The 27,947-nt window shown below is 48.0% G+C and overlaps 1 protein-coding gene across 8 annotated transcripts in view; it reads left to right on the forward strand.

Annotated features, from left to right (window-relative positions):
- Positions 1–27,947, forward strand: part of DAB2IP (DAB2 interacting protein) — a 309,499-nt gene that overhangs the window by 215,745 nt on the left and 65,807 nt on the right. Inside the window, exon 1 of one of the 8 annotated variants that reach the window (XM_081847489.1) lies at positions 6,852–7,042. The exons of the other annotated variants lie outside the window; for them this stretch is intronic. The gene's annotated coding sequence lies outside the window, so the exon portion shown is untranslated. Of the gene's footprint in view, positions 1–6,851; positions 7,043–27,947 lie in introns of those variants that run through there. 8 annotated transcript variants of the gene reach the window in all.

The raw sequence follows: 27,947 nt of genomic DNA on the forward strand, positions 1-27,947 counted from the left end.
GGGTGCCACTGCTGAGGGGCAACCATGCATACTGCCCCTGGCCTGCTCTGGGGAAACAGGACAGGTTAAAAAACCGTTTTTCATGGAAATATACCTTTGCAGCAATAATGGGTGCAGATTTGATGACTTCAGTGTGATACAGTGGTACCTCGGGATGCGAACGGGATCCGTTCTGGAGCCCCGTTCGCATCCCGAACAGAACGTAAGACGTTCGTGCATGGGTCATGTTTTGCCGCTTCCGCGCATGTGCGTGATGTCATTTTGACCGTCTGCGCGTGCACAAGTGGAGCGCAACCCGAAAGCACTCAACCTGAAGTGTATTTATCCCGGGGTATGACTGTATTCTTAGGAGCAGAAGTGCTGCTCCCCCACCCAAAAAACCCCAATCCTTTCATTGCACAAACGTAAAGCTTTGCTGTGTTTTTATTTCCCCCGGTGATGTTTTTGTTTTTTAAATGAAGAGGTTCGTGGAGTACCTTTTTAGTGGCCTTGCCAGAACTTAGGCCCCAGTGTGAGATTTTGAGCCGAGCTGCGGCTTGTGGGTGGCAAGTGGGGTGTGTGTGGAGAATTTAGATGCCCTCTGCTGAGGTTATGAAGGGGGAAAGAGCTGGACCCAGAGACATGGGCTGCTGCCAAGAGATTTACGGCAAACAACGGGGGGTTGGGGTGGGGAGCAGGCGCCAAGGTAATAAAGCAAATGACTTCAGCAGTAGCCTTTAAAAAGAGGATTGCCTCATCGCCCAAGTGAGAATGGCAAGATTCGCCTGCCAATAACTCTCTTGGTGGGGCTACGTCACTTGGGCTTTGGGCTTGTCTGGGCGCTGCTGGCAAAAGGCTGGAGGCTTGTGGATGAAGTGGAACCCACCCACCCATATTTTGAGGGGTCAGCACTTTTACAGGCTTCACCATAACTCCACCTCCCGTTGATTCAAGATGCCCCTGCAGGAATATTCTGCCGTTTGTTGCTCTAACCAGGGCTGTGTGTAAAAAGCATGTGGGTGCTGAGTTGTCAGTGGCTGAGCATCAGACTAGGGCTTGGGAAACCAGGATTCGAACCCCGGACTGGGTGACCTTGAGGGTCAGTCACTGCCTCTCAGCCTAACGCACCTTGCAGGGTTGTTGTGGGAGAAGTAGGAGAAGCATGCACACTACCTTGAGCTCCTTGGAGAAAAAGTCGGTGCATAAATGCAGTCAATCAATCAATCAATCAATCAATCAATCAATCAATCAATACTGTAGTCAGCCAGCCAGAGGCTTCGTACTACAACTCCCCTGGACCTGGTCTCTCTAGCAGGGCTGTGGCTTGGAAGTGGAGCCCCCAGTCTTTTAATCCATGCTCTAAATATCTTGCCCTTCTCCTTCTCCTCACCCCTTTTAAAAAGTGAGGACCCCTCCACACACACACACCTGGTCCTCATTCACCAAGAGGCCAAATTCTGTACAGTAATGTGAATTTCTGTCATGGGCCCGATCCGCAAGTACTCTTTAAGTGCCTAGCAACATTCCTTTAGTGCAGGCTCTTGACAGGGGTAATGGCGGTTTTGCCTAAAACTCAGGGAAGGCTGAAGCAGAACTTTGGCCTAATCTGTCTTGACTCTTCTTACATTCCTTAAAATGAGGGAGGATTTCATGTAGGGCTTCCCTGGCTCCTGATCCTGAAGCTGCAGCTGGTGCAGAATGCTGCAGCGTGGATGCTGGCAGGCGTGAGGCCTCGTCAACATCTAATACCTGCGCTCACAGATCTGCACTGTTTTCTGGCCTGCTTCCGGGCCAGGTTCAAGGGGTATTGCTGTTAGCGTATAAAGTCCTGAATAACTTGGGACCAGTTTACCTACGAGATGGGCTTGCCCCACATGGGCCTACTCAAGCACTTCAGTCAGCAGAAGAAATCCATCCTTGAGAATACAGGTGAAACTTGAAAAATTAGAATATCGTGGAAAAGTTCCTTTATTTCAGCAATTCAACTTAAAAGGTGAAACTAATATATGAGATCGACTAATGACATGCAAAGCGAGATATGTCAAGCCTTGATTTGTTCTACAGATGAAACTCGAAAAATTAGAATATCATGGAAAAGTTCATTTATTTCAGTCATTCAACTTAGAAGGTGAAACTAATATATGAGATAGACTCATGACATGCAAAGCGAGGTATGTCAAGCCTTGATTTGTTATCATTGTGATGATCATGGTGTACAGCTGATGAAAACACCAAATTGACCATCTCAGAAAATTAGAATATTCAAGGAAATCAGCAAAACAAGGATTGCAAATCGAGCAAGATTGGACCTCGGAGAAGTAGTAGCACATCTCGTTTGCATGTCATGAGTCAATCTCATATATTAGTCTCTCCTTTTTAGTTGAATTACTGAAAGAAATGAACTTTTCCGCGATATTCTAATTTTTTGAGTTTCACCTGTAGTATCACAGGATTGTAGAGTTGAAAGGGACCCTGAGGATCATTTAGTCCAACCCCCTGCAACGCAGTTGTCCTGTATAGGGATCAAACCTGCGACCTTAGCGTTATCAGCACCATGCTGTAACCAACAGTGCCGCATCTTCCACTCTTTGGAACTCCCAGCCTCTTGACACCAGGCAAACACTTTCACTGTCCTCTTCTCAGTACCTACCAGCTAGCATTTTTGTTCAGACGAGCCAACTTAGATATTTAGAAAGCTGCTGTGAGCTTTAACCTGTTTCTCGTCTATTGATTGATTGAATTTATTTATATACCGCCCTATACCCGATGGTCTCAGGGTGGTTCACATACGTTTTGAAATATGGCAACCCTAGTAGTGTCATCACTAATAGAGTTAAACCACAGAGCCTAGGACTTGCCAATCAGAAGGTCAGCGGTTCGAATCCCCACAACAGGGTGAGCTCCCATTGCTCGGTCCCTGCTCCTGCCAAGCTTTGGCGCCTGCCCTGTGGAACGCCCTCCCAGCAGATGTCAAGGCAATAAACAACTATTTTACTTTTAAAAGACAACTGAAGGCAGCCCTCTTTAGGTATAGGTAAAGGTACCTCTGACCATCAGGTCCAGTCGTGACCGACTCTGGGGTTGTGCGCTCATCTCGCTCTATAGGCCGGGAGCCGGCGCTTGTCCGCAGACAGCTTCTGGGTCATGTGGTCAGCATGACTAAGCCACTTCTGGCGAGCCAGAGCAGCACACAGAAACACCGTTTACCTTCCTGCCGGAGAGCGGTTCCTTTTTATCTACTTGCACTTTGTGGTGCTTTCGAACTGCTAGGTTGACAGGAGCTGGGACCGAACAACGGGAGCTCACCCCGTCGCGGGGATCCGAACCACCGACCTTCCGATTGGCAAGTCCTAGGCTCCGTGGTTTAACCCACAGCTCTTTAGGGAAGTTATTAATGTCTGATGCTGTACTGTTTTTAATATTCAGTTGGAAGCCACCCAGAGTGGCTGGGGAAACCCAGCCAGATGGGCGGGGTATAAATAAATTATTATTATTATTATTATTATTATTATTATTATTATTATTATTAACCTAGCAGTTCGAAAGCATGTCAAAGTGCAAGTAGATAAACAGGTACTGCTCCGGGGGAAAGGTAAATGGTGTTTCCGTGCGCTGCTCTGGTTCGCCAGAAGTGGCTTAGGCATGCTGGCCACATGACCTGGAAGCTGTACGCCGGCTCCCTCGGCCAATAAAGCGAGATGAGCACCGCAACCCCAGAGTCGGTCATGATTGGACCTAATGGTCAGGGGTCCCTTTAACTAGTAGTGTCATCAGTAATAGAACTGGGAAAACTCTGTGAAAGGATGGAACTGTTGTTTATTCTTCTTAATAATACTTCCTATTTGTTTGTGGTATCTGTTTTGTAAACCGCTTTGAGGTGATGGTGGTTTTTGTATGAAACAAAGCAAATAAATAAAATGTAAGGATATATCATAAGGACGGGCGACCCAGCTGCTGGTTGGGAGCCTTGGCAGAAGGCCCAGGGGGGAACGGACATCTGGAAGGTTTTGTGGGGCCCTGGCAGATGTCAGCAGAGAACACAGGTGGTGGCATCAGAAAGGTGCCCCCTACAGGGCTCCGGCCCGTGGCAAGCAACCTGGCACCGCTGGTGAGGGCGGGCATGGAAAGCGCCCCGTCAGCGTGGCCGAGATTGGTGATTAATTTGTCACGGACTCCTTTCCACGCTTTTCCTGACAGAGCTCATAAATCCTCATCTACTCTGCTCCTGAGCTCCAGCAAGCAAGGCAGATTGGAGGAGGCAGTTGGTGGGCTGCGCACACTCGCGCTCATTACTGCTTCTGTTACCCGTGTCTGCATTTTCTCCCCTCCCTCCTGGCACACCCAACAGTTCGGGGGGGGGGGATGGGACGGGGGACAGTAGGCCTTCTAAGCCAGGGCAAGAGCAGCAGCGTGGAAGAGAGAGAGAGAGTGTAAACACTAAACCTATTGGACCCAGCATTGGTACCTCCTCAAAAGAACTCAGCACTTCAGTATGGCAACACCTGAACTTTGGAACTCCCTGCCTATAGGTATTGGGCAGGTGTCTCCACTGTACTCTCTTTGGCAACTGCTATAAACATTTTTATTCAGGCAAGTCTACTCAGGTGTTTAGGGCGCTGCTGCCAGTTTAATCAGTCTTTGGTCTGATAATCTGATGGTTCTATATGGTTTCCGTAAACTGCTCTGAGGTTTGTTTGTTGCTTTACAATCAAGCAGTGTATGAAGGTTGTGAAATAAACAAGAAGCATGTCAAGAGTTCTGTTTAAGGATCCCGCAGGCAGAGCCCTACCTGAGACCCTTGAGAGCTGCTGCCAGTCAGAGCGAGAGGCAGTCCTGACCTAGACAGGCCAGCGCTTTGACTCGGAATAAGGTGTGGTGTGCATAAAGGCCATACATTTAAGGCAGGTTCCCCCCTCCCCCCAAGTCTCCCCTCTCCCCCCAAGTCCTGACAGTTGTAGTTTGCTATAAGGGTGCTGAGAACCTGCCCCTATTCCCCTTGCAGAATTGTAGCCCTGGAAAGAGAATATTGGGTGGATGTTCACAACTCCATGTAAAATTTAATTTTATGTAATAAAATTAAAGCGGATGGGAGCACAAAATGGCCATTCTAGGTCATTTGTGCTGTTAATAATATGGTCCTGATACATTTTTTTAAAATCCCCATTCTATAACTAAGGCACACCTGATGCTAATTTACAGAGAGGCTTAGTAAGGGCAGCTGCCCAGACAGACTTTTACTGAGATGGCTTCAGTCCTGAGCCTATAGCCTAACACCTTTGTGGGTCCAGCATTTGTGGGGCAGCAAGATGAAGAAGGTGCAAATACTTAAATAATCAGCAGTTAGCAAAATATACATATCTATATCTGTATCTTTATCTGTATCTGTATATCGCGCATTGCCAGCCCAAGGTAAAAGCAGTCTATATGAGCAGCAAGATCTTTAAATTCCAGCAATAGCCCTTTCTTGCGCATGATTTTTCATTCCTGTGCTGCAAAGCAGACTTGTTATCTCCAGTGACAAAGTCCACATTTGAAGGGCGGAGGGCAGCAGAGATAAAAGCTTGTAAAAAAAAAAAAAACCCTTTTCCAAAGGATGCTGAGGAATGCATGGTTCCTGGACTTTGGACTATGACTTAAGAGGATCGGGCCGAGGCATTTTGCTGCAGATTCCGTGGGCCACCTTCCCACTTCTTAGCGCAGGGCCCAATCCTCCCATGAAGTTCTCTAGGACCCTGGTCGATCCCAGGTGGCTGTGGGAAATTCCCACAGAAGTGGTAGAAGCCCCTTCCCTACAGGGTTACCCCCTCTTGTTTCTGACATAATTCCTGTGCCCGTTAACAGATTAAGTGATGCCACACAGAAATTCGTCAGGGAAGTCCCTCTCCCTCCCCAGCTTGGCACAGGAAACTCACCAGGTGTGACCTTGGAGTCATTGCCTCTCTCAGCGCACCTTACCTCGCAGGGTTGTGGTGGGGGTTAAATGAGGAGGTGGGATATAAATGATATAAATAAATAAATGGTACCACTTAGAATAGGGGTCAGCAAACTTTTTCAGCACTTTCCCTCAGACCTTGTGGAGGGGGCGAACTATTTTTTTTGGGGGGGGGGGTTTGATGAACGAATTCCTATGCCCCACAAATAACCCAGAGACGCATTTTAAATAAAAGGACACATTCTACTCATGTAAAAACACACTGATTCCTGGACCGTCCGCAGGCCGGATTTAGAAGGCGATTGGGCCGGATCCGGTCCCCGGGCCATAGTTTGCCTACCCATGACTTAGAACATAGGAACAGGGGCACCATTCAGTCTCCCAACTCTTCTATGCTGGACCCCAAATTGCCAGATTGCCTGCCTCTCCCAGTTTTCCCTTTTTAAAAAGCTTATTTTAAAAAGCACAAAACTTTGTTCACGGGGCACCTGGAGTGTCACACTCCACCTTGATTTTGCTACCCCCCTGCAGATCTGCGCCCAGAGTGCTTTTGAGTTCTTAGCAATGCTCCTTCATGGCTATTCAGGGAGACCTGTCCATCCTGCATTTGTTTTAGTTGGGAGCAGCAGTCCTCCAGGGTTCCCAGGTAGAGCGGCGTCCTTCTCAGCATCTCCTGCCTGACCCTTAAAAAGGAAAAGAACAAGGGGGAGCTGCCAGGCTTGAATCTGTCCCCTTCTGCACTTGGAGCATGCACTCTTTGCCGTGCTGGAGGTGGGAGCCCTCCTGCCTGTCCCTTTAAAAGCCCCTGCCTGCTGCAGAAGGAGTTAATAATATTGGCTTTGTCTGCGAACTGGCTGAGGATTGTTCCCTGTAGACTGCGTGCTGGAACAGTTTCCTGAGGCCGCAGGGAGCTGGGCTGGGGCCAAGAGCCAGCATGCTGAGCCCGGCTGCTCACACCATACAAGGAGGTCTGATGAGGAGAGGAGGCTTACTTCCTGCTGATGGGTTGGTGGGTGAGGGCTGGAGGAGATGAGATACCAGCCTTTCTTCCCGCCTCCACTGTCTGCTCCTCACCTGCAAAAACAGAAAACGGAAAATTCTGGAAGAGACCGGGAAGCGAAACTCACCATGGTAAGTAAGATCATGTAAGCTTTGCTGTCCGGAGTTTGTGTTGCTCAGAAAACAAAACCATTCCAGGGTGGCTCATAGTGCATGCTTTCACCATCGCCTCCTTCCGCCTGCAGGCCCAAATAAAATTCCTCTCGTTCTTCTGGAGCTGCAATCTGGCACTCCAGTTTACACCCCTCCTTCCAACGGTGATTTTAGAAGGAGAAAAGATCCCCAAACAACCAAACTGTGTCTCAAAAACAGGATGCTCTTTTTATAGCCGGCCTGGTTGTGTTTCACGCAAAGGGTGTTTCCCCCGCCTTCCTCCTGAGGACTCAAATCTGTGCAATTTATGGAGAGGAGGGGAAATGTTGCGTTTTGCCACTTCTTTTTTTTTGCAAGCGCAGGCACAGTGTTTCCCGTTTCCTCGTCCACAGTGTATTTTGGTGCCTGGGGCTGCGTTTACCCAGACTGGTATGTGCCACCAGAGATGCCTCAGGTGATTGTGGGAAGTTCTCACAGATGGAATGAAAGCCCTGAAGGGCAAAAGAAACAGCAGCCTCACTGACAATTTCATTTCCCAGAAGGTAGAAGAAGCAACACAGGGATCATCTATATTGGACCCGGTCCTCACCGATAGGGAGAAACTGATCAACAAAGTGGAAGTACTGGGAAACTTGGGAGGAAGTGATCGTGTCCTGTTGGGTTTCATGATACAGAGGCAAGGGAAAGTTGAGTGTAGTTGGACATGCACTCTGGACTTTAAGAAGGCCAGTTGTGAAAAGCTGAAGGAGCTACTGGGTGAGATCCCATGGTCAGAAATACTCAAAGAGAAGGGAGACCAAGACGGATAGGAGTTTCTAAACGGAGAAATATTGATATAGTTTAGTTGGTTAGAGCATGGTGCTGATAACACCACAGTATTCCAGGTGTGGTCTGACCAAGGCAGAATAGCGTGGGACTATGACTTCCCTTGATCTTGCTAGCTCATTTGCAAAGCTAAGCAGCATCCAGTAGGGTTTCAAGTTGGATGGAAGACCATGTATTGCGTGTGCTGCATTGCAGAGTGTTGGACTAGATGACCCTCGGGGTCCCTTCCAACTTTACAGTTATATATGATTCCTTGGCGATCCTTTGTAGCCAAGTAAGATTGTCTTCCATGAACATGGTCTAAATAGTGAGTCTGTAAGTGACTGTGGAGGCCAATTCTGGATCCACACTTCCTTCCACAGGCGTGACATAGGTTTCTGGAGCAGGAGTTGATCATGGGCGAGGGTTTGCCAAGCGTGCCTTCCTCTTAGCTTGTTTCTCCATTTCATCCTGAGTTCAAGTGTCTTCAAAGCCCACAACACCTTTGGTAAAGGCTGTTCTCCAATTGGAGCGCTCACAGGCCAGTTTTTCCCAGTTGTCAGTGTTTATACTACATTTTTTTTAGATTTGCCTTGAGAGAGTCTTTAAACCTCTTTTGTTGACCACCAGCATTACACTTTCCATTCTTAAGTTCGGAATAGAGTAGTTGCTTTGGAAGACGATCATCAGGCATCCAAACAACGTGACCAGTCCAATGAAGTTGATGTTGAAGAAACACTGGTGATCTTTGCTTCTTCTAGTACGCTGGCATTGTGGTCTACTAAGACCCCTAGGTGCTTTTCACATATACTACTTGAAATCCAGTAGTATAATATATATTACTGGATTGCTAATATTATAATCTTCAAATATCTGAAGGGCTGTCACATGGAAGATGGAGCAAGCTGCTGCTCTACAGCTCAGGACCCAAACCATTGGACCCAAATGACAAGAAATGAGACTCTTGACTAAACATTAGGAATTAACTTTCTGAGGGTCAGAGCTGTTTGACAGTGAAGTTGTCTCCCTTGGGAGGTGGTAGACTCTCCTTCCTTGGAGGTTGTGAAGCAGGGGTTGGCTGGCCACCTGCCAGGGATGCTATAGCTATGCTTCCTGCCTTGCAGAGGGTTGGACTAGATGACCCTTGCAGGTTCCTTTCCAACTCTGTAGTTCTGTGATTCTATTCAGAGCATGGAACTCAGGAGCTGGAATTATTCTGGATTTAGTGGCCATGTGTGACCTTCCACATATCCCTGAAGGAATCTGACATTGAGCATTCAGGGGGTCCAGAGTGAATAGTTGAGGGGGGAGGTTTAGACCAGGCCTAGGCAAACTCCGACCCTCCAGATGTTTGGGACTACAATTCCTATCATCCCTAGCTAACAGGACCAGTGGTCAGGGATGATGGGAATTGTAGTCCCAAACATCTGGAGGGCTGGAGTTGGTTTAGACTCAAAATATCACCCCTCCGATGATTTGGCCCATTTGAGTTACCCTTCCATACTGGTGTCCTTGAGGTGTTTCCTACCTCCAAGAAAAGTCACTTAACAAGGAATCCTCATGTTTGCCTTAGCTGAGTCCTAGGTGTGTTTACTCAAGGAATTATATTGAATTCTTGAGACTGACACACCCTGGCGAGTGTGGCTGTTCTGAGGCACTTTTTGCCGTTGGGGTGTGGGAAGACTGGAGTTCTCATAATCAGGTCTGAATAACCCTTAATTGCACTTTTGTGTTTGCAGGTAGACTTCAAACCTTTCTCTCCCTCTGCCCCCGCCCCCACAATAATCATTATTTGCATTAATTACGGGATGGCTGAGCTCTGTCTCCACGATTGGAGTCTGTGCTGCTTCTCAGTCCCTGTTCCCAGAAGCCACAGGAGTGGGGTGAGCAATGCCCTTGTGCCCAGGACCCGCTTGCGGGTTTCCCATAGCGGGCATCTGGCTGGCCACTGTGAGAACAGGATGAGATCTTTATACACAAGGCATCATCCATCACTTGGGCCAGGACTTCCCAGGGCTTCACCTGACCAGATAAGGGCATTGGTGGCAATTACCGAAATCTTACAGATACAGTAGTTCCTCTTTCTGGGCTCTTTGTGTGTGCTCAGAGCTATTGTCATTTTTGCTGTTGCTTCCTGCTCTCAAGGCCAAGACAGGGCTAAGATTACCCCTTTCTCCCCAGTATCTCATGTGAAGCACCACGCTGGGGTGTTGTTGTTTTTTCAGGGGTGGTGCGTTCTACTTGCTTCTGCCACAAGTACACCAAATTCCCTTTTCAGCAGTCCTCATTGCTCTGAAAATGTCAAACGCTCAAGTCGATTGCCTGACTTTTTCTCTCTCTCTCGCCCTCCCTCCTACCTCTCTTCTTCTCCTTTTTAAAAAAATCCATGGCTAAAGCTGTTTGCATTAATTACTTCCAGCCTCCCAGATATGTTCCTTTTTGCAGTCCGAGGAAATAATTGGGGCAGATGTTAGCTGAGAGCTGCCTTTCCCATGCTTGGGAAGGAAAGGAGGAGGGAGAGAGAGAAAAGGAAAGCTTGCGTTGGAATTAGATATTTGCAAACAACTGTCATATCTAGGTCACTTGGATATGGTGCGGCAGAGTGGAGGGGCGGGGGGGGGGGAGGAATAAAATCCTTGGAAGAAAGACATTATGGGTGGGTATTTTTTCAAATTTTCTGCAGATCTACAGCCATTTGGGGCTGTCAGGTTGGAGGGTGAAGGGAGTGGGGTTGTGCGACAGCCGTTTCCGCCCCCCCCCCCAACCTACCAGCACACTTGTCTCCTTGCCTGTCTCACCACTGGTTCCATTGTCAGTAATGCATCAGCCTCCGAGGAAGATTAAAATGAAAGGGAGCTGCGCTCTCTGTTTTAGGGGTTTTGTGTTTTCTGAGAGCCCTGGGACACAGCAGGAGGTAGGTATCCCTTTGGCTTTAGAGGAGAATTTATTAGTAGTAGTAGTAGTAGTAGTAGTAGTAGTAGTAGCAGCAGCATTAAAATTTAATATTAATGCTACTACTACTACTACTACTACTACTACTACTACTACTAAATTCACGGCATGTATTAAATTCACGGCATGTAGTGCCTTAAAAGAGAATATAATGAAAATGATCTATAGGTGGTACATGACCCCAGTCAAGCTTGCAAAGATATATCATTTGCCCAATAACAACTGTTGGAAGTGTAATGAATGCGAAGGAACTTTCTATCATCTTTGGTGGACCTGCCCAAAGATTAAGGCCTACTGGGAAATGATCTATAATGAAATTAAGAAAATCCTTAAGTGGACATTTGCAAAGAAACCGGAGGCTTTTCTCTTGGGCATGGTAGGCCAAATGGTTCCAAAGAAAGATAGAACATTTTTTATGTATGCAACAACAGCAGCAAGAATTCTCTTGGCAAAGTATCGGAAGACTAAAGAACTACCTACTCTGGAAGAATGGCAGACCAAGGTGACTGAATTTATGGGACTGGCAGAGATGACCGGCAGAATTCGTGACCAGAGGAGAGAGACAGTGGAAGAGGACTGGAAAAAATTTAAAATTTATCTTAAAAATTGTTGTAAAATTTCGGAATGTTAAGATGTCAAGGGATTTGATATAAAGAATTACAGCTGTAAAAATTTAAGCTTAAGAAAATTTTAAAGAGAATTAAATATAAAAATGGATGAAGGATTGCTAAAAAATTTTAAAACAAGGATGCAGTGAAGGGGAGGTATGGGGAAGTCGTGTTATGTTTGTTTGTTTTTTGTTTATGTTGTAAAATTAATAAAAATTATTAAAAAAAAAAAAAGTAGTAGTAGCATTTATGTATTCATCCCCTACCACCAGGAGAGTCACTTGCAACAATGTTAATACATCGAGCATATAGACGGCTCAACAGCAGCAACATAGAATATTAGAATTGTAGAATTTGAAGGGATCCCAATGGTCATCTATTCCAACCCCCTGTAAATGCAGGAATCGTTTTGCTCGTTGTGGGGCTCAAACCCACAACCTTGAGATTAAGAGTCTCATACTCTACCAACTGAGCTGTTCCAGGGTTGCAGTTATCCTTGTTGCTGTTATTGCTGTTAATTTATTAATTGCCTTCTAAACCACCGTCTCAATGTGATTTACACATAAAATAGTTTTAAACCAGGAAATACGTGGTAAAGAACCATTTATCCATGAAAACCTGATGGGGCAAAAATCTGTCCCACTTCTTCTAGCGAGTGCAGATAGTGGGCACCTGCAGTATCTCAAACAGGAATGCCGTTCCACAGGACAGGGGCAGCCATACTAAAAGCCCTGCTCCGAGTTACTGCAGAGTTGGCTCCTGAGGTCTTTGGAGCTTGCAGGAGAAACTCTCCCACAGACCACAGCGATTAACTGGGTGCATAAAGGGAGAAGGCTCTTGTATGTTAGTAACAGGGGACACGGGTGGTGCTGTGGTCTAAACCACTGAGCCTCTTGGGCTTGCTGATCAGAAGGTCGGTAGTTCAAATCCCTGCAATGGGGTGAGCTCCCATTGCTCGGTCCCTGCTCCTGCCAACCTAGCAGTTCAAAAGCACGTCAAAGTGCAAGAAAATAAATAGGTACTGCTCCGGCGGGAAGGTAAACGGCGTTTCTGTGCGCTGCTCTGGTTCGGCAGAAGCGGCTTAGTCATGCTGACCACATGACCCGTGTACGCCGGCTCCCTCGGCCAATAAAGCGAGATGAGCACCACAACCCCAGAGTCGTCCGCGACAGGACCTAATGGTCAGGGGTCCCTTTACCTTTTATGTTAGTAACAACACCTTGAACTTGGCCCGGTAGCAAATTGGCAGCCATTGCAAGTCCTGTAAGCAAGGCGTTTTGCCCCTTACCAGCTTTTGCCCCTGGCCCTCCCCACAGCTGCCATGTGGCCCTCAAGAGATTGATGGAATGTGACTCTCTGACTGCAAACATTTCCTCTCTTTCTAATCTGCAACCCCCTTGGTGTGTTCTTTGAGCCACAGCCCCTCTTCATGCTTTTGCAGTAGAGCTTCTCATGCCATGAATAGCAGGCCCCTGCAGCTTTCCTACCTGGCCTACCAGCCCCTCTTTGGTGCCTTAATTAGTCACTGAACAGAGGAAGGAAGGAATGAAGGCTACCTTCAGGGGCTGGACTAGATGACCCTCAGAGGTCCCTTCCAACTCTAAAATTCTGTGATTGTATTAATACACTATTGTATGCTGGAGCCTCTAGACATCTGGGACTTCCAAGGAAATAATCGGGTCGGGGCTGGGGCATGTTCTCCTCGCTCCCCGCCCCTCTTTCTTTTCCCACCTGGGCTTTCCACATCTCTTGCTCTCCCATTTTTGCAACAGGTTAGGAGTGTGGGGGACCAAGCCAGCTACTGCAAAATGATTCATTAATGATGAATTAAATTCTCGTTTACAAAACCGTAATCCTGCTTGATCATTTTTGTTCAGCCCTCACCTTTTTGCTCTTAAAATTCAGCACACTTAAACTGTTCTGCGAGGGTTTATGAATGTTTAAAAATTGCTTTGTTGGTCCCCGAAGTAATTTGATAAGTCTGTCAGCTATTGATTAAAAAAAAAAAAGAAACTACCTGGAATTATTCAAGGATTGGGATGACTTGGGGAATTAGATAGAAAGTGTAAGAGAGCAGGGAGGGGCGTTATTCCAAATGCGAAAGGAAGTAAGATGTTGGAGAGTAAATATGTTCTAGAAATGCTTTCTGAAAAATCCATTATGGCTGTGAAATTAACTTGAAATGAGATGCTCGTCAAGGGTCTTCTTGAGGGTGAGGTGGATGGGCAGGTTCTGTTCATGTACTGTCGTCGAAATGGACCCAATGCACAGTTAAAACTATGGTATTTGCTCCCCCAAGAGGCAGTGATGGCCAACAACTTGGATAGCTTTAGGATTGGACCGTGGGCCTCATCCTGCAGGCTCTTCTTAGGTTCTTATGACCAGTTCTGAAGAGGCAGCTGCCAACCTTCTGGGCCAAAGGAAGGAGCCCCCTTGTGCTCCTATAAGACAGCTAAGTGACAGGAAAAAGAATGATGGTGATAAAATGATGCGATACAGTAATAGCACGGGTGGAGTTATCTCCGTCAGTGAGGTGGGGAGAATTGACCAGTGAAAGGAGCTGCAGGGAATTCAGGAGCAGACCAAAGGGTTTCTTCCACTGTGCTTAATGGACTTAAGGAACTCACTGCCACAATATATACATTAGTCACTATTTAAGCTTAGATGGCTGTGAAAGGCAGATGAGGCAATATTCATGGAGGATCAATCTCATTAATTGGCTTCTAGCCATCAAGGCCCAGCTAGTCCAGCTTTCTCTTCTCACAGTGGCCAACCAGATGCAAGCAGGATTTGAGCACAAGACTAGCACTCTGTCCTCGCATGGTTTTCAGGAGCTGGTGTTCAGAAGCATTGCTGCCTCCAACTTCTTGGTTTAACTCTTGAACTCTGGCTCCTGGGAAGCAGCCTACAGCGAGGCAAGACACTCACTTTTGTCCCCTGGTTGTGGGCTCCTGGGCCTGGCATTCGGAGGGAGGGGATGCTCTGGCCACCCAGATGTCTTTTGACTGTGTCTTCCATTGTCATTGGCCATGCTGGCTGCTCAGCTTGGAGAGCCCCAGTTTCCCTGCCCTTTCCGTCTAACCCGTCACAGCTCTTTTGCACTTAAGGAGACGATGAGTATCTGGAGCAATTAGCAGATGCAGCCCAGTGCCTATCAACTCCGACTTAATTCAGACATCGCAATATCCGATCTCCAAGATCAAGAACATTTCATAAGCCTTTGCACGATCCTTCTCTTGCCTCCCTCCCCTCTCTTGCAGGTTCTACCCTTCCTTTCCAGACTTGCAGCAACCACAGGTTTGCTCAGACATCCAAATGGCACTGCAGGCATGAACTGGAAGTTGCTTGCAAGCCATAGTTTACAAACCAAAGCTCTGGCTTGGTTGCAGCTTCTGGCTGGCAGGTTTGTTTGATTCTGATGAACTTTGATTATTTGAAACAAAACAAATTCCTTCCAGTAGCACCTTAAAGACCAACTAAGTCAGTTCTTGGTATGAGCTTTCGTGTGCATGCACACTTCTTCAGATACACATGATTATTTGCTTATTCTTCTGCCCTGAACTCTTGGTGTTGGATGCTGGAGTTACCAGTAGCATCTAGGCACTGTCTAAAGCCACATGTAGGCAGCTTGCCTTTCAGCAAAGTTGCTGCATCGTATCCTCTCAGTCTGTAGTCCTGGCCTAATACCGGCCTCCTTTGCAGGGACGTTGTGAAGATAGTTGCGATAATTCCAGGGCCTACTCTTAACGTGCTGTGTCACAGAACCGCTTGTGTGATGTGTTTGGATATTTGCAAGTTACTTCGGCCTCCTAGAAGCCTTTATCTGTTCAACTGCAATGAGTTTGCCTGTTGTGTTCCTGTGTGAGATTCTCTGTTCTTCCAACTGTGCCGTCTTCTCCTTGGGGATTCAGCTGTGCCTCTCTTGCATCCAAGTGACAGGTTGAATGCACAGATGCTTCTTAACTTCCCATCCTGAGATGGGGCTACCCTTTGCACCTCTTCACAAGTTGTTCTTGGTTTGCTTCCATCCAGCTGGATGAACTTTTTTCAATGCAGGAAACTGCTGCTGCTGCTGCTGCTGCTGCTGCTGCTGCTGCTGCTGCTGCTGCTGCTGCTGCTTTGGACCTCAGCAGTAGTGTGCCATGGCACTTGGAAGGTTATGGGGCAGTAAATGGAGCAGGTGGTCTTCCTTTCACCTCAGCTCCTACCTGATGCTTTGGAGGTGGCAGAGATTGACTTCTGCACCCTGAGCAGGTGTTCTGCCACTGAACTGTGTCCTTCTCCCAACTAAACAAATTCCTTCCAGTAGCACCTTAAAGACCAACTAAGTCAGTTCTTGGTATGAGCTTTCGTGTGCATGCACACTTCTTCAGTGTGCATGCACACGAAAGCTCATACCAAGAACTGACTTAGTTGGTCTTTAAGGTGCTACTGGAAGGAATTTGTTTTGTTTTGACTATGGCAGACCAACACGGCTACCTATCTGTAACTTCTCCCAACTGTGTGGCTTCTGAGATTTCCTTAGGACCATGCAGACTTCCCACCGGTCACTTTTTTCGCACCCGCTGAGCTCTATAGCAATGTTTGCAAAGAGGGAAGAGTCACAAAACATCGGTAGGACAGGGAATGGTGTGCAGAAGTGGAGCAATGCCTGGAAGGTGCGTTGCATTTAGCAAGTGAACAAGCACGGAGAGTTTCACGCCAAAGGGCCCACGTCTTGTCTTTGGACAGTGGGGTCACCACACAATGCATTGCAGGCCACTTCCTTCGCTTCCTGCTCTTTTGCCTCAGGTGGGATGGCAAAGGACACAGGGTGGGGTGTCTTCTGACCTCTGCTGACATCCACTGAGGTGGATGAGCCGATTCCCCCTCCCCAACCTGGGGGCTCTCTTGCACTGTCTGAGCGACATTTCTCTGATTTCCCAAATCAAAACATTTTCTTTGCATGCCTGCAAATATTTTATTTTTAAAGCAGAGCAGAGAGGAGAGGAAGTACAATCTGCCCTCTGTGGAGCATCCCTCCCCATCTCAGTTTCCACCTGACTCACTGCGCTGAGCTGAGCCCCGCTGAGTCAGCCAAAGGCCCAAACAACTCAGCATCCTGTTTCCCCGCAGTGGCCAGCCAAGTGATGTGAGCGCAGTAGCCTTCTCCTGCTTTTCTTTCCCCAACAGCTGTTATTTAAAGGTAGACTGCCCCTGAATCTGGAGCTTCCCCATAGCCATCAATAGGCACCAGTAGCCCTCTCTTCCTCCATGCATTTAATTTGATACTAGGGAATTAAATATTTAAAAACTGCCAATATCATAATGTTGTACTACGAGTCAATGGTGCTGTGTTCGATTCTAGACACCTCGCCTCAAAAACGGTATTGTTGAGTTGGAAAAGGTTCAGAAAGGGGATGGAGGGACTCCCCTATGAGAAAAGGTTGCAGCCTTTGGTAATTTTTAGATTGAAGAAAAGGCAGGTAAGAGATTATATGATAGACATTCGTAAGACTCTACAGGGCGTGGAGAAAGTGGATAGTGAAAAGGTTTTCTCCCACTCTTGTAACACTTGGACTCGTGGAAGATTCAGGACAGCGAAAGAAAGTCCTTCTTAATGGCTACTAGCCAGGGTTTACGGAAGGGGAGAGTTGCATAGTAGTTTATACCTTAGCATTTTAAACCAGAAAGTTATATGGAACTCCCTGCCTATTGATATTAGGCAGGCGCCATTGTTATACTGTTTTCAGACCCTGTCAAAAACTGTTTCGTTTGGGCAAGGCGACCCATACATGTAAAAACCATTTGTTTTTAAAAATGTTTTTATTTTATCTCTATTTTGGTTTTGTCTCCTGTTTTTAGAAGTCTTATTTTATTGCTATTTTGTAATGAATATTTTATGGAAACAGCTTAGAAATTTATTATTATTAAACAGTATACAAGGCCTGTGATATAAATAAGTAAGGATGTACCCCTCCCACTTCCCCAGTCAAGAAAGACCTGAAAGCTGAGCCTTCTCTGAATCGGAAGTTGGAGGCAGTGATGCCCCTGATTGCTGGAATCTGCAGGCAGGAGAATATTGCTCTTGTGGTTAGATCCTGCTCCCTGGTTTCCCACTGACATCTGGCTGACCACTGTGAGAGCAGGATGCTGGACTAGAGAGGCCACTGGCCTGATCCAACGGGCTCTTCCTGCATTCTTACAGTCCTACTGAACTTAAAAAAAAACAGCCACCCAACCCCACACTTAAATAAATAAATGTGAATTGGGAGGGACAGGGGGACTTGAGAGGCACCCACAAGCATCACACCGGGGACCCCAGAGCAAGTAAGGCAGCTGGTAACCTCAGAAGTGGAGGAGATCCCTGGCAGTTCCTGGGCCATCTTCTCTGATGCTAAAGTATGCAGATCTCATTGATTTGGATACCGTAATCCAGTCGTGGAGGTTTTTTCTGTTTGTCTTAGTATTTGCAGTGCTGGCTTATTGGTGGCCCATAGAAAGAAAGGGCAGGAACTCCCCACCCACCCAAAAAAAAAAAAAAGGCATGGAAGGTGAGTGAGAGGCTTCGAAGCGGATCCAGCGCATCCCTCTGAAAGTTTGCATTCCAGGCCTTTCCTCTCTCTTCAAAGCGTAACACGTGGGGCGTATTAATACTTCTAGTTGACATGCATGCGCAAGCAGCCATACCAGTTTAGGAATCGGCAGCCCTGCTCCAGACAAGCAGCCTTTCAGCATTGAACATGGACCCTTTCTTTCTGGTCCATCACATCCCCAGTGTGCTCAACCGTTGGGTGGGACACGGCACCAGGAGACTTGGGGAAGCGCAGGGCACTGGCAATCAAATTAGGAAGGCGAGGGGTGGGTGTGCGAGCTAAGAGCAGACCCCCAAGGTATGAGCGGGCTCTGCCAGCAGACTGGCAGGAAGCTCAGCCTGGAGGCCTGCCGCACAGAGAAATGGCGTAATTAGCTGCTCCTGAGGCCCCTGTGGCCAAAGATGTGCCTGGTTAATTCCAATCAATATGGGGACTTCCAGCTTCCCTCACTTGTGCGACTCAGGGCTTGAAAAACTCTCAGCTCTGCCCAGCTTCTGGGCAGGTTGCATTCCCTGCTTCAGCCTCCTCTCAATGCTTAAGAGCAGGGGTAGGCAACCTAAGGCCCAGGGGCTGGATCCGGCCCAATCACCTTCTAAATCCGGCCCGCGGACAGTCCAGAAATCAGTGTGTTATTACATGAGGAGAATGTGTCCTTTTATTTAAAATGCATCTCTGGGTTATTTGTGGGGCATAGGAATTTGTTCATTCCCCCCCCCAAAAAAAAATATAGTCCAGCCACCCACAAGGTCTGAGGGACAGTGGACCGGCCCCCTGTTGAAAAAGTTTGCTGACCCTTGCTTAAGAGTGTCAGAAGAGGCCTGTCAGTTTAGGCCAAGGGCTCATCGAGCCCAATGTCCCGTTTCCCACAGTGGTCAAAGAGATACTATTATCAGTTGTCATGTTTTGGTATGTTTACACCCCATGTTTCCTACAAGGAGCTCAAGGTAGTGCACACACTGCTCCCCCCTCCTCATTTCACCCCCTCCAACAACAACAACCCTGTGAGGTAGGCTAGGCTGAGAGACTGCCCCAAGTGTGGATTTGAACCCTGACCTCTGCCACATCCCGGTCCAACACCCTAACCACTACCCCCTCCCCACTGAGCCTCAACCTTCCTTTTCTTCCTAACTTCTCTACAGAGTGCTCTGCGTCCACAACTTCCTGTCCTTGCCCCTGCAATTACAGATGCACAGTAGCACATAGATAACATGCTGCCAAAATGCAACCTTGGAGCAGTTCTCATTCATTGCCTCTATCACAGCGCTTCTGTGGTGGGGTGGCTGCATTTTACCAGCACACAAGTGAGCAGGAGAGCACCTGGAGGAACCTTACTGCAAAAAGAGCCGAGTGGTGGGATGGGGAGAGTCCGAAAGCAAAGGCCTTTCTGCAGCCTCAGTTTTTCCTTTGCAGTTCTAAGAGTCGGTTTCACAAGACACATTTTTGGCTCCTTCTCTCCCCCAAACTTTTGGCACCCCAGCTGTGTTCAAGGCCTGTCAGGCTGAACATTGGCTGAAGCTTCCACCTTGCGTGGGAAAAGTGGAGATAAAAATGCTTGTCAGTGCCACTTTTGCTCCGTTAAACCCCTGAGAGTTCCCTTCTCCCTGGAAAGATGGCAGCAGTCTACTTTGTGTAGTGTCAACCTCTTCCCAGATGTTTCTGCATTGAGTCTGGGGCCCTTCTCCTGCTGTTTTTGCCTCACGTGGTATTCCAGGGTAGACTGCCTCTGAGGAAAGGGGTTCCATTGGGCTGCCATGGCTGATAGACATCACCCTCCAGCCCAGCCTTCAGCCCAGGGGCTGTTGCTTTTCTGAATCGTAACTGCCAAGCCATAAATCCTGTTCATTAGCCTGATTTCACAAGACACATGTAGCGGATGAGTAGCTCTTTGAAAGATCTTCCATGACTCCTGCCCCTCTGCCCTCACCCTTGTCTTCCCGGCAGCCTTGTGGACTAATTTGATTGGAGGCAGGGTGTCTGCATTTCAGCCCTCTAAAGAGGTCTCCAAGCATTGTGGATTTTATAGTTCTTCACCGCTGATCTGGAAGCTCGGTTTCTTTAGACGCAAGCCCAAAACTGGACAAACGACAAACCTAGCTGAGATGTATAGCCTCTCAATGTCCAGCAGCCCAGACTTAGTGAGCACATGGCAACTGGGAGCTTTGGAACTCTCTGCCTCTTGAGATGAAGCAGGCACCTTCACTGTACCCTTTACAGCACCTGCTAAAAACAGTTTTGTTAGACAAACCTACCCAGGTGTTCAGAAAGTTAATGCACGTCTTAATCTGTTTTTCGTCTATTGTTGTTTTAACTTTTGAAATGTCTGAAGTTATTGCTGTTAATTTTTCTTAGTGGTACTTTTATTGTTTCATCTTTTCATAAACTGCTTTGAGGCTTTTTACAGTCAAGCAGTGTATAAATTGTAGGGACGCGGGTGGTGCTGTGGGTTAAACCACTGAACCTAGGGCTTGCCGATCGTAAGGTCGGCGGTTCGAATCCCCGCGACGGGGTGAGCTCCCGTTGCTCGGTCCCTGTTCCTGCCAACCTAGCAGTTCAAAAGCACATCAAAGTGCAAGTAGATAAATAGGTACCACTCTGGCAGGAAGGTAAGCGGTGTTTCCGTGCGCTGCTCTGGTTCGCCAGTTGTGGCTTAGTCATGCTGGCCACATGACCCGGAAGCTGTCTGCGGACAAACGCCGGCTCCCTCGGCCTATAGAGCGAGATGAGCTTTGCAACCCCAGAGTTGTCCGCGACTGGACCTAATGCTCAGAGGTCCCTTTAGCTTTATGTATGTACCTATGTACATAGGGTGGAAGACAGAAGTGCCTGGCGTGCTCTGGTCCACGGGGTCACGAAGAGTCAAACACGACTAAACGACTAAACAACAACAACAACATGTACATAGGATGCTGGCATTGAATTGGCCCATTCTGGTTTCACATAAGTCCCTAGTCCAGGGGCATTCTAAGTTGGTGTGTGCACCTGCCCTACCTAGAACAGTAACTTCTGGGTCAGACCAAAATTCCACATAGTCCAGCCCTCCTCAGAGTGGCCAGCCAAATGCCCATGGAAAGCCTGGCCTGAGGGCAACACCAACTCTCCCCACCTGTGATTCCCAAGGACTGGCATGCAGAGGCAGACTGCCTTTGACAGAGGAGGTAGGAGCAAGGGGATGAAGCTACTCACCTACAAAGAAAGGTTTTCATTCTGGAGGGCAAGAAAAAGGTGATACGATAGAAGTTGGAAGTACTGTTTTTGGGGGACAGGAGGCGGGCAGGTGTGGAGGACTCCCTGGTCCTAAATGGGGTAACTGTGACCCTGAAGGACCAGGTGTGCAGCCTGGGAGTCATTCTGGACTCACAGCTGCCCATGGAGGCACAGGTCAAATCTGTGTTCAGGGCAGCTGTCTACCAGCTCCCTCTGGTATGCAGGATGAGACCCTCCCTGCCCACAGACTGTCTCGTCAGAGTGGTGCATGCTCTGGTTATCTCTTTCTTGGATTACTGCAATGCGCTCTATGTGGGGCTACCTTTGAAGGTGACCCAGAAACTACAACTAATCCAGAATTCGGCAGCTAGACTGGTGACTGGGAGCGGCCACCGAGACCACATCACACTGGTCTTGAAATACCTACACTGGCTCCCAGTATGTTTCCGAGCACAATTCAAAGTGTTGGTGTTCACCTTTAAAGCCCTAAACAGCCTCGGTCCTGTATATCTGAAGGAGCGTCTCCACCTCCATTGTTCTGCTCGGACACTGAGGTCCAGTGCTGAGGGCCTTCTGGCAGTTCCCTCGCTGCGAGAAGCCAAGTTACAGGGAACCAGGCAGAGTGCCTTCTCGGTAGTGGCGCCCTCCCTGTGGAACACCCTCCCACCAGATGTCAAAGAGAACAACAACTACCAGACTTTTAGAAGACATCTGAAGGAAGCCCTGTTTAGGGAATCTTTTAATGTTTGATTCATTACTGTATTTTAATATTTTGTTGGAAGCCGCCCAGAGTGGCAGGGGAAGCCCAGCCAGATGGGCAGGGTATAAATAATAAATTAATATTATATTATTATTATTATTATTATTATTATTATTATTATTATTATTCAGGATGGATAAAAGAAAGTATTTACTCAGTGCATAGTTTAACTATGGAACTCACTTCCATAGGAGGCAGTGTTGGTCACCAAAAGCAACTGGACAGTTTCATGGAGGAGAGGGCTGTCGATGGCTGCAAGCCACAACGGCTTGGAGGCAGCAAGGCTTCTGAATACCAGGTGCGAGAAGGAGGAGAGAGGATTGCTCTTGTGCTCATGTCATGCCTGCAGGTTTCTCATTGGTTGGCCACCATGAGAAGAGGATGCTGGACTGGATGAGCCCTTGGTCTGATCCAGTAGGCTCTTCTTATGCTCTTATCCACAGGAATACTGGTTTAAACCCCGTGTTCCCACACAGTTGGCAAGTATTAGCATCCATCTTTTGAAAGAGCATGCGGAATTGTTTGCTGTTATGGAGAGAGAGAGGGAGAGGGCAACCAGGTCATTTCACAGCAACCCATGAAGGTCGCAACTAAGCGGTCTCCTGAGACCTGAGCAGGATGCATCCCACCACTTCTTTCTGGTCTCTGGGTTCAGGTAGAGTCATCTATCAAGAGCGAATCTTTGAAGGAAGTCAGAGAGAAGAACGGATGTGTCAGGATGGGGCTGAGTGATTGATTTGCTGGGAAAGTCTCCAGCCTTTGGAGGGATGGATGTTTCTAGGTTATGACGGAGCGCTTTCCTTTTATGAGTAATCATGCAGGATTGGGGAAGGGCTGTTGCAGGCAGGGCAGAGGCTTTGGACCATAGAATTGCAGAGTTGGTGGGGACCTCAAGGGTCCTCTAGTCAACCCCCTGCAAATGCAGGAATCTGAGCTGAGGATCCCTGTGATGGTGCTCTGCACATGTCCAGAAGACTGGTCTTATACTTTTAGAAGTAATATATTCATTGTGACAACAGACATACATACATACATACATATATACATACATACATAAATATTTATACCCTGCCCTTCCCGGTTTAGAAAACTGGGCTCAGGGCGGCTAACAACAAATTTAAAACACTTAATTGATGCAACAAAAAAACGGCATAAAAACGTGATTAACAAAAAATTCAGAATTCAAAAATCAGTTGAGGGGGGAAATCCATCCAGTAAACATTAGATGATCACCAGGGCTAGCTGGCTAAACTAGTCCTATTTGGGCCAGCCCAGCGAGGAGACCAGGAGAGAATTAGCTGTGGGATCCCATAGTGGGGAATCTTCATAAAAAGGGGAGGGAAGGAAGGAGAATAAAAGATCAAGCTAAGTTCAAATTGAAAGCCAGGTGGAATAGCTCTGTCTTACAGTCCCTGTGGAAGGAAGTGAAATCCTGCAGGGCCCCAGTCTCAAGGGACAGAGCATTCCACCAGATCGGAGCCATCACTGAGAAGGCCCTGGTGGAGGATAATCTGGCTTCCTTAGGGCCCGGGACCTCTAAGCTATGGTTATTCATGGACCTTAATGTCACTTTGGCTATATAAACTGTAGAATCATACAATTGTAGATTTGGAATGTAACCCCAAAGATCATTTCGTTCAGCCGCCTGCAATGCAGGAATCATAGCTAAAGAACCACTGGCAGGTGGCCATCCGAGCTCTGCTTAAACACCTCCCATCAGCCCACCAACTTGCTGCACAAGGCCACAATCCTGCACCTGCTTCCTCCTGAGTACACATGGGTAGGACTGTGCTCCTATGCTTTCCTGACCACTGGCTGGCAACCTCCGCTCCTCCATGAGCTGAACTCGTGGGGAGAGGGGGTGCTCTGCTTTTTCATTTCTGGAAGATTCTGAGTCACTCATTAAGCCCTAGGAAATTGTTGGTGCCAGCGCCAGGGGAAGTGGGGGGCATGGCTTCTGTGGCTGCGAGGAAGGAGCAGGTCAGCTTGCAGCCTGGAAACTTAAAGAGCTGGTAGCAAAATTAGAGGGCATAAACCATTCATCCAATCAGCCCTTCAGTTGGCTGGAGCATTGGGCTAGGCTCTCACTTGAACCGCTCAGTGTATGCAGTTTCCAGTTTTAGTCGCAAGCAAACGGCATAGTTAGCAAGCATATAGCAAGTAAATGCCCTAGAGCAGTGGTTCTCAACCTGTGGGTCCCCAGATGTTGTTGGACTACAACTCCCATCATCCCTGAGATCTGGTCTTGCTAGCTAGGGGTGATGGGAGTTGTAGTTCAACAACATCTGGCGACCCACAGGTTGAGAAAGTCTGGTCTAGAGCATGGGTAGGCAACCTAAGGCCCGGGGGCTGGATCCGGCCCTGTCGCCCTCTAAATCTGGCCTCCGGACGGTCCGGCAACCAGCGTGTTTTTACATGAGTAGAATGTGTGCTTTTATTTAAAATTAATCTCTGGGTTATTTATGGGGCATAGGAATTCACTCATTATTCCCCCCCCCCAAAAAAAAAATATAGTCCGGCCCCCCACAAAGTCTGAGGGACAGTGGACCGGTCCCCTGCTGAAAAAAATTGCTGACCTCTGCTCTAGAGCTAGGAAATAGGACCCTTCCATGAAGCCCAGGTAAAGCCCCCCTCCCTTCACTTTGGAGGATTACTTAATTTATTTATTTAATCATTGTTACCGTTTATTAAATTTATATGACACTAGACTTTGTGGACATCCGATGAAGCTGAATGTTGTAAGATTCAGGACAGATAAAAGGAATGACTTCTTCACTCAGCGCCTAATTAAAACTGCGGGACTCCCTCCCCAAGCAGAACCCTGACTGACCGAACCCAAAGGGTGCTCATCAATGGTTCCTCTTCATCCTGGAGAAGAGTGACTAGTGGGGTGCCACAGGGTTCTGTCTTGGGTCCGGTCTTATTCAACATCTTTATCAACGACTTGGATGATGGACTCAAGGGCATCCTGATCAAATTTGCAGATGACACCAAACTGGGAGGGGTGGCTAACACACCAGAGGACAGGATCACACTTCAAAACGACCTTGACAGATTAGAGAACTGGGCCAAAACAAACAAGATGAATTTTAACAGGGAGAAATGTAAAGTATTGCACTTGGGCAAAAAAAATGAGAGGCACAAATACAAGATGGGTGACACCTGGCTTGAGAGCAGTACATGTGAAAAGGATCTAGGAGTCTTGGTTGACCACAAACTTGACATGAGCCAACAGTGTGACGCGGCAGCTACAAAAGCCAATGCAATTCTGGGCTGCATCAATAGGAGTATTGCATCTAGATCAAGGGAAGTAATAGTGCCACTGTATTCTGCTCTGGTCAGACCTCACCTGGAGTACTGTGTCCAGTTCTGGGCACCACAGTTCAAGAAGGACACTGACAAACTGGAACGTGTCCAGAGGAGGGCAACCAAAATGGTCAAAGGCCTGGAAACGATGCCTTATGAAGAACGGCTAAGGGAGCTGGGCATGTTTAGCCTGGAGAAGAGGAGGTTAAGGGGTGATATGATAGCCATGTTCAAATATATAAAAGGATGTCACATAGAGGAGGGAGAAAGGTTGTTTTCTGCTGCTCCAGAGAAGCGGACACGGAGCAATGGTTCCAAACTACAAGAAAAAAGATTCCACCTAAACATTAGGAAGAACTTCCTGACAGTAAGAGCTGTTTGACAGTGGAATTTGCTGCCAAGGAGTGTGGTGGAGTCTCCTTCTTTGGGGGTCTTTAAGCAGAGGCTTGACAACCATATGTCAGGAGTGCTCTGATGGTGTTTCCTGCTTGGCAGGGGGTTGGACTCGATGGCCCTTGTGGTCTCTTCCAACTCTATGATTCTATGATTCTATGATTCAAGCAGGCCGTGATGGTGACCAACTTGGATGACAAAATCATGGAGGAGTGGGGCTACCAACGTCCACTAGCCAGGAGGGCTCTGCTCTGCCTGGACACCAGTTGCTGGAAGCCAGAGGAGGGAAGGGGTCTCGTTGCGCTCAGGTTCCGCTTGAGATTTTCCCACAAGCCCATGGAGCAGACTGCCTGCAGTTGTGGGCTCTCCTTCCTTGGAGTAATAATAATAATGATAATAATAATTTATTATTTATACCCCGTCCATCTGGCTGGGTTTCCCCAGCCATTCTGGGCAGCTTCCAGCAAAACATTAAAATACAGTAATGCATCAAACATTAAAAGCTTCCCTAAACAGGGCTGCCTTCAGATGTCTTCTAAAAGTCTGGTAGTTGTTCTTCTCTTTGACATCTAGTGGGAGGGCGTTCCACAGGGTGGGCGCCACTACCGAGAAGGCCCTCTGCCTGGTTCCCTGTAACCTCATTTCTTGTAGGGAGGGTATCGACGAAAGGCCCTCCATGCTGGACCTCAGTGTCCGGGCAGAACGATGGGGGTAGAGACGCTCCTTCAGATATACTAGACCGAGGCCATTTAGGGCTTTAAAGGTCAGCACCAACACTTTGAATTGTGCTCAGAAACGTCCTGGAGGTTTTGACACGGAGGTTGGATGGCCACCTGTTAGTGATTTATTTTCTGTGACTCCTGCATTGCAGGGGTTGGACTAGAGGACTCTTTGGGGGTCCTAAGTTTACAACTGGATGATCTGGTTGGCCGCTGTGAGAACAGGATCCTGGGTGAGGTGGGCCACGGGCATGATCCAGCAGCCAGGCTCTTCTTACATCTATCTGCTTTTGGGGAGATCTCTTTGGACCACCAATCTGACACCACCTCACCACTTGTCCCAGGCCCTAAACTGCGGGGTCCATGGCACCGCTCCTCCGCGTTCCTCACAGTGCGCAGCGGGTGCTCATTTGCTTGCTCACAAGCGCACGGATGTTGACATTTTCGGCAGCTGTGGCTCCCTTCCCCAGCTACAGAGCAGCCAATCAGCAGCCGCGGGAGCCAGATCAAGCTCAAAGCTCACAGTGTGTGTTTGTGTGCCTCTGCTGCTTTGGCGATGCTGAGCGGGGGCCAGAGGAGGGGAAAGGAGGTGGGATGGGCGAGGAGGGGGGAACCAGGTGGTTGGGAGCAGTGGGAGAGACCCCCCCCCCCGTTCAGTTTTTCCTTTTCTCAAGCTTTTTCGGCACAGAATAGGAGGTGCCCAGCTCGCGCCTGACTTCTCCCGCAGCAGATGTTCCATGCCAGGCCACAGCTGCGAGGCGGTGATGGGGCGGTGATGGAAGTCCCTTTTGGTGAGGCTTGGGGAGGGGAGGGGGGGACAGGACTGATCTCTGTTCCGGAGAAAGCAGCATCCCCAAAAGCTTAACCCCTTTGCGCCTCTCCTGCAAAGGCCTTTTGGAGCGTTGGTAGCTGCCTGCACGGACACTAACAGCAGATATTCCCTGGGGTTTTTCAGGCAGGGGATTTTAGAAATTGGGGCTGGGACCTTCTGTAGGCAAACATGGGCTCTGCCACTGAGCTGTAGCCTTCCATGGAATTTAAGGTATGTTGGTCTTTGCCAGCCCTTCCCCAGACTTGCTGAGAATTGAATTTTTTTTGGGGGGGGGACCTTCCACACTCAAATCGTCAGCTCCCGGTGTCTGAGCTGTCAGCCTTTAAACTGTAGGCTCCCTGGGGCCAGGGAGCTATCTCCTTTCCCTTCTGCATGTACAATAGAGAGGCGTCACGATCCAGAATGGTGTAGTGGTTAGCATTTCTGACTAGGACATAGGAGACCAGGGTTCAAATCCCTGTTGGGCCATGAAGTTCTCTGGTGTGACCTTGAGCTGGCTTCTCAGCCCAGCCTACCTCACAGGGTGGTTGTGAGAATTAAACTGAGGAGGGGGAGGACCATGTAAGCTGCCTTGAGCTCCTTGGAGGGGAAGAGGTTGGATATAAATGCAATTAATAATAATGATAATATTTAATGATTGCTCAGTACCCAGTTTAAATAATAGAGTTGATCATCTGATGAAGAAGCGTTGCCCAGTTTCACCCTAGGAGAGCCATACTTTAGCCCAACCT

Source organism: Podarcis erhardii (genome assembly GCF_964252035.2).
Source record: "Podarcis erhardii genome assembly, chromosome: Z".
Lineage (NCBI taxonomy): Eukaryota > Metazoa > Chordata > Lepidosauria > Squamata > Lacertidae > Podarcis > Podarcis erhardii.